This window comes from Balearica regulorum, chromosome 21, assembly GCF_011004875.1.
Source record: "Balearica regulorum gibbericeps isolate bBalReg1 chromosome 21, bBalReg1.pri, whole genome shotgun sequence".
Lineage (NCBI taxonomy): Eukaryota > Metazoa > Chordata > Aves > Gruiformes > Gruidae > Balearica > Balearica regulorum.
The window spans coordinates 1565749-1573164 of NC_046204.1; the positions used below are offsets into that span (position 1 = coordinate 1565749).

Genomic DNA, 7416 nt, shown 5'->3' on the forward strand with positions numbered 1-7416 from the left:
AGAGTGTTTCAGTAACGTGATCTGCCAAAAGAGGACGGAAACTCTTTAATAGCACCTTGCCAGAAACAATGCATGGCAGAGTCTGTTTTAAACAAGATGATTTTCCAGAATATTGTTACTGACTTTTTGTATAGTGTTAGTGAGTTTTGTGTACGCTAATAAAAAATGAAAGCTGCTATTAAAAACAAATCAATGGACTGTACCTGGTTTTGATCACACAAGAGCTGGCCATTTGCATCGGTATTTGCAGCATCTGTTCCAATTAAGACTTGTTTTCTAGTTTAAAGATATTAGTCCAATCACTAGTGTTCTGTTGAAAACATGAGTAGAGCATTGTTCTGGCAGAACGCAGTTAAACAGACTCCACAGACTCTATTAAACAGCTTTGCTACCCAATTAGAATGGGAAGGAGCCGGGCAGACACGCCTGTACTGTGTACCCTCTGTTCCACGTGTGTTTTTATGGATTCATAGTCAATGAAAACAGTTAACGTGGAACATGTGTTAAGAAAACACAGGCTGCATGATCTCTTAGAACACGACAAATGGCGCATCGAGCAATTTATCAAGATTTAATGGACACCACATTTAATGATTATAAGGACTGCGTGCAAAACAACGCCCAGGAAGGGTGACCCGTGCTACTTGCCCAGATGAAAATAGTTGTTTGCAGCTTGGCAACACAGAATCCTCAAAGTCTGACAGCGGACGAGGACTATGTTCACCTTTGTTTGGGTGTTGCTTGGGGGTAGCTTTAGACCTCAGGCTGATGACCACGGCAGGTAGCGGGACTTTTCCAGGGTGTTCTGTGCTTGACAAAGTGGATATTTATTGCAAAGAGCTTGAAGGCTGATGCGGGTATATGAGAATACTCAGCAGAGGTGACTTGGTGTCAAATGGACCGTAGTGCATATGATCTGAGAGCGGAGAGTAAGAAGCAATACGTGCTTACTCTGTTTAATTGAACAGGGATAGGAAAAGGCTGTAGGAGTGAGAAAGATTTATAAGACATCCTGCTAAGAAATAACAGTGAGAGTGTGATGTTTATTTATGGATCACATGAAAACAAGGTTGACCTTTTTTTTAAGAACTGCCCTGCTTTTGGCATGTATTACCAAGGCCTGAGATACTGCTAACGCATTATTTTCTGATTTTTATCAGAAAAAAAATTTACATATCTGGCCCATCCTGGCACCAGAAGACACATACAGATTTTCTGGGGTTTGCTGTTCCTCGCTTTTGGATCCGCACAGAAGCGCCTCATTCACTTCATCCAGATCACCTCTACAGATCTGTCCGAGACGTTGCACTTCTGACAGTTTCTGCTGAGTCAGCTGTCCCCACGTTTTTGCCTTGCTGTCCCCACTGTTGGGTAACAAAAAAATAAAGCTTGCATACAAACGATGCTGTGAAACACCCAATTTGTTCAAAACAAATTCTACCTCATGCACAGACTATTCTCCTCGTGGTATTCAGCCCCGTACCTCTGTGCCTTCAGCGGATTTTTCTTTTTTTTTTTTTTTGGTAGTTATATATCATCTACAGTCAGTTAAAAGTGGGTTACTGCAGCAGCAGCGCTGTGGAAGTTCCCTACAGCATCCAGGGCAGAAATCAGGGCTTTGCACAAAAGAAGCCTCAATCCCAAGAAACGAACCATGCTTCAAACAACAGAGCACGCTGGCGATACTCCTTCTCAACACGCCGCCGGGCTGCAGTCCGAGCCAGGGGAGCGGGAACGCTGCAGGCACTGCCCACGCCGCTTTGGGCTCAGTCTCCAAGCCTGCCAGCTCCCTTTCCTTCACCAGAAGTTTTTGTCCACCTTGGCCTCTGCCCAACGCGCCCGCTCTCTGCTGGCGGGGGCACGGGGACCCGCGTGGAGCCCGGGGACCCGCGTGGAGCACCTCCGGGCGCAGCGGAACGGCTCCGCTCGCCAGCAGCTCCTTGCTCTGGCTGGAGGAGCGGGCAGGCAGGTGAGGCTGCGGGGAGCAGGTCCTCGAGCCGCTGCGCGACTCCTCCGACGTCGTAGCGAAGCCGGCGCTTGCAGGCGCAGCGGGGATTGGATGCCTGGGCCTCGTGGGCAGCTTTAAGGCATGTGCAGGGAAACGTACCTTGTATCCCCTGCTGCCGTTTTATAAGGTACCGCGTACCCTGCTGTGTGTCAGAGCTCTTGCTGCTTTGACTCCAGCTAATTAGCTTTTGTAGCTTTGATGGATGGATTGGTTCAGCAGTTAAACAGAGATAAATTAACTGTCTATCTAAACAGAGTTTAAGTGAGGAGGGAATTCTGATTAGAATGTTATTTCATGCAGTACTGCTGCTCTTTCCAGAACATACTGAAAACCACGAGCATCCCTTGCAGAGGAAGCCCACGGAGCTGAGTCCCGTGCAGAGCTGGCCAGGAATTTAGCAAGGCTCTGCAGCGCTTGGGTCGGGCTGTGCACCATGCGCTTCGTACTACCCAACGATGCTGCAAGGATTTCTACAGGTTGAAGAACTGGTCTATGCAATTTAATTTTCTAGGACTTTCAGGAGCATCTGAAATGTATTTTTTTCTGACACCCATTAAAACACCCAAAATCCAGCAAAAAGTTTGCATTTTCTGTTCACTCTAAAGGACTTTTATGTTAAAATGCCTTTTTTTTTTCCTGAAGTGAGAAATACCTATAATTTTTTTAAAAGGTGTAATTACAGAACTAATATAAAAATCCTTAACAAGTGTGATAAAGGCTTAGATAGGTTTTGTTAATATTGCATGCATCATTAAAGTACCTTAACGTGCAAGTACTTTAAGAAAATAAATACACCCATCACCTAAATATGTTAAACAAATATCCATCAAGCTAGATGAATTTCAGATCATTTGATGTAAACATTAACTTTTAAAGCTTTCCAACTGACAAAATGAAGGCAACAGAGACTGCCACTTTACTTGCATCCTCATACCCTCAACAGTCCTGGAATGGAACCAATAGGGGAGGAAAAAAATCAAAACCAAGCAAACGCAATGTAAAAAATAGCGCTTAACATTTCTGTAGACGTGGCCAATGAAAGCTGGCACAAGGATGAACTTCCTTGGATGCCTCACCTCCTCAGGAAGAGTAAGGTGCTAGCACTGGAAGGGCTGGCCAACTCCTCGACTTACTCCCAGCCAACTTTGCTGTCTCTCCACTCGGGTGCTGGAACACAGACACCCAATATTCAGGTCACCTAGCATAAAAAAGTGCTTTGTTTTACATTAAAAATGTAAAAAAGACTGATGAAGAGAGTAATCAAGCAGCCTCTAGGCAGAGCAAAATAATGTTTTTTTCTGCTCTCTTCCTAAAATACTCTGACTTTTTTGAGCCAACCCATCTGTGATTCATACCTATTGCTCAGAGGAAGCATCTCAGGCTGCATTTACTCATCTCTCTCTCTATTCACCTGTCTCCAGTCCAGCACAAAAGCCACTTTCTCCAAGGGCCAGAGCGTGACAACCTCTCTGGTTTAGTCCTCTGAGTCCTAGGTGCTGGAGCCCAATTCTACCAAACGCTGACGGCACCTTCCCTCCAGCTCCCCAGGCCTTTCCACCCTCGCCCAGCGGAAGGCTGACGCTTGTTTGCTGTTCCGGTGATGCATCTGCTCCGTACATGACACCCGCAGCTCCGTCCTTACCACTGGTGCTCTGAAGGGAGGACGCTCAGAGCGACGAACACGCCCCCAAAAGAGAGAAACAGGTCAAAGTAAACCAGAAAGGCACATCTCCCTCTCACACAAAGGACATTTCTTTTTGTATGGGTTTTTTTAACTTCAAGAACCTTAATGAAGCTCAGTCACACCAAGGAGAGCCAAGGGTACGAGATTTTTCTTTTCTGTTGAAGAGGCTGCAGATACATTAAAACTAATTACTCCTTGTTTTATGCTCCAGTAGGATGAGAAATTCCATTTAAGTTAGGATAGGAATTAATGCCTGTGGACAACTCCTTTTCCCGTGTGAAAAGCATGAAGCGGGCAGCATTTGGTGGCAGGGCTCTGGGCAGCAATCCCATTGTCCCGGCATCGCCACAACATCTTACCGCCCATCATCGGATCTCGTCGTGGCGGCGGGGACGTGCCCCCACTGCCCGCAGCAGCAGCTATTAGGCTTTTAATAAAAAGCCGAGGGCCGAGCCAGCTTGCTGGAGACAGTGGGAGATCATAGTGTCTCTGGACGGTTCTGCAGAGCACCTGACGAGATGAGCACAAAAATGCAAATCTAGCAGACTTTTAATAATAGACTCAATATTCTTTCTCTACAGGACAGAAACTACTGATGACAGCCTTTACTGCAGAAATGCAGCATTCCAGCAATGTGCTGAAACAGGTAAAATTCAGGCAAGTAAATTCTCAGTTCAGACACAATTCCAGGCCCCAGCATAGTCCTACAGATTTTGTATCCTGAAAAAACCCCAAACAAACTTTGTATACTTTCTGCACCTCGCCTATGCAGCAAGGACAGTCATGGTTTCTGATAAAGAAAAGTGACAGAATCTTATCCCAAGGTCCTCGTGAAACAAGGAGAAAGATGGATTGGGAATCAATACGGCGACAAGGCGCCGTGCCCAGCGGGCGGCCGATGCTGTAGAAGCAGTGCCCCGTTCTGGCGACGGGCAGCACGGCATCCAACGCGGCACCCTGCATGGCACCTCCTCGGCTGGCTTTCGGCGGGGTTTTCCATGTGCCTGGAGCTTGCAAAACATCACAGGATTTCCCGTAAAGCACGCTTCTCGGAATATTGCTTTAAAAGAGAAAAAACCGAGTTGTGTCACTTGCTTTTTTTTTGTTTGCTCTTGCAATAGAAACCGGCACAGCGTTAATCATTTCAGTAGCCGCCTCAGCCGCAGCACTTGGACAAAGATTGTCTGTTACTAGTCGACTGGGATTCGCGTGGAAACGCTAGATACGACTCGCGTTACCTCCGTCTCTTGCCACCACACCACGCGCATGTGCAAGGCGCGGCGCCCAGCGACCGCAATCACATCCTACAGCTCCATAAACCTCCTCGCCAGCGCGGGCAGGTCCGTGCATCAGGTCCAGCGCTGCCAAACGGAATCACTTTTGTTGGTAAGGAGATTTGAAAGAGATGTTTTGAGTTTGCAAAGTACTTCCAAACTCCGAGTGAGAATTACTGTTATTATTAATAGGATATTTTAGCCCATCTGGGTAAACTGTGCAAACAGCAGCAGTACTACCCGGGGCTTCTCATGTTTATGCACTTCAAGCAGATCGCTTTACTCTCTGTAAGCAAGTAAGTATGTCTTTATATCACATTTGACTTTTTTTTTTTGTCTTTCCAAAGCTGTTTAGCCTTTTGTTATTATTTAACTGTTTATTTCTTTAACAGCTCGTTATTTTCAGTGGGCTCCTGTGTCCCATTACACACAGTTCAGTTTTAAGAGGAAATTTGTCCTTTAATACAGGTTTATTCTGCCTAAAAACATAATCATAAGTGTTTCCCACTCTGCTGATAGTCATCTATATAAAGTCTATTCTGTGCTTTACATTAGAATCCTTTTGTATGAAACGTTTTACTTGCTTGAAGCAAACTGGAGGAAGTCACAAATATCTCCACAAAATACTCTTGATCTGTTCTAATTTAACCTGTGTGCAAGAATTTTCATTCAATAAGACTAGCTTGGGGAAAAACATTCTTTCATCGCTTATATTGCTGGTGTTATTTCTACAGAACAGAGGAACTCTATCTGCATCACAAAATTTAATCACCTTCCCAGGTCTCAAGAGACTCCAAGACAAATGGTCGTAGAATAAAAAGCAGAGAAGGTTACTACAGAGGGACAGCACGCAGATAGAAGAGATCTGAAATTTCAGCTGCACATGTGCACCACAGAAATCCTCTGGCATTCGCAAAATGATGCAAAAAAGCTTATGAAAACAGACTTTTCTTGTGGCAGCTTCATTACTGCATCGTCCAGTCTGAGCAGAAATCAGCTGGAACATTTATTATTTGGGTTCTTTCTGCTTTTTCTTTGGCCTAGAGACAGGCATTGCACAGATGCTCTCTGATGTCTCCTCCCATATCCCCGGGTTTGACTCGGGGGTCATTTAACTCAGGAAGGAAAGTTTGGCAGGACCAGTTTTTCAGAACGTGCCGATCCCTTTCCTGCAGGTTCTTGCACTTCCAATGTGCGTAAATCAGAGATGCTCTTTGGTTATGCGTGGCACGAGGAACGCGAATCACCTCTGTGCTCAGCCACAGGCAGCGTGGTGGTACAAAGATTCATTCTCAATCGAGTCCGTGAGAGAGGGATGTCCTGTGATCCATCCCTGCCTCAGTTTCTCTCTAACACGGTGAGTGAAGCTGCAAAGCTGGTAACTGTATTCCAGGAACAGCCTTCCGACAATACACTTACAGGAAGGGATGCGATTTCATCAGTTCAGTAAACGCAGGTGAGGTAGCACGCAGTGAATCTGTGCCGACGCGCAGCGCCTCCGGCACAGCACAGTTTAGAGGGCACTTGAAAAAAAAAAAGGCAGAAAAACCTGAGAAGACGCAACTAAAGGTGTGAGAGGGGATCCTCGCTTCTGCCTGACGCTCTGCTTCCCTTCCAGGTGCCAAAAGACTGATGTCCCACCTGCCTGGCCCTGGGAGACAGACACCTTCCCAACACGTCATCCCAAGAGCAGGGCAGCTCCGCTCCTAGCGTGCTCCACCAGCCAAGAACGAAGCTCTGGTGCAGAATTTAAATAACCTTCCGGCCCGGAGGGGACAGTGCTGCCAGCAGCGCCAAGGCACAGCCGCACCAGAACTGGAGACAGACATCACGGACGTGACGCGTCGCAGACGAGAAGTCGCAGGGTGCAGCGGGTGAGGCCAATACTGACCTGTACAGCAGCGAGCAAAGGAATCCATCACCCTGCCCGTCTCTGGCGTGTAAAGGTGCAACGTTCATCCTCGTCTTACTATGCACAGAACCATTCATAAGCACGAGCATAACAAGTATGTTAACTTATTCGGCGCTGATATCATCTGGTTTAAGTTAGGAATAAAGACACGCACCTAAAGCAAAGCGGAAGCATCTGACAAATTTATGTATCGCATCACGGGTGTTTCTTTTCAGAACAAGTTATTAAAAACCTAAAACTCACTGGCCCTTTTTTCTTTGCTTCCCTGTAACAAACCCCAAGGCCTCGAGGTTTAGTTTGCTACTGGAGTCACCCAGATTAACGCGTTGGCGTAGGGCTCCAACATTCGGGCTCTCCGAGGCAGAGGTGCAACAACACGTGCCTTTTTCAACGAACGCCTGAGTTACCTACGCACACGGCAATCCCCGCGCTTTTAGGAAGCTGAGACTTTGAGGGATCGAGAGACGATAGCTCCGTGCGGGGCTCTCACTGGTAGAAATCAATATTCAGTAGGAAGTGACACTTTTCACAACCCGCG

At 46.6% G+C, this 7416-nt stretch overlaps 1 long non-coding RNA gene across 2 annotated transcripts; it reads left to right on the forward strand.

Annotated features, from left to right (window-relative positions):
- Positions 1-4023: 4023 nt before the first annotated feature.
- LOC142604765 (uncharacterized) lies at positions 4024-6777 on the forward strand. 2 transcript variants are annotated; one of them, XR_012838603.1, is made up of 3 exons: positions 4024-5078; positions 6142-6323; positions 6585-6777. It is a non-coding gene; the product is annotated as an uncharacterized LOC142604765 (long non-coding RNA). The 2 variants fall into 2 exon arrangements; XR_012838604.1 differs by having other exon boundaries at positions 4024-4338; positions 4814-5078; positions 6142-6777.
- Positions 6778-7416: the final 639 nt, after the last annotated feature.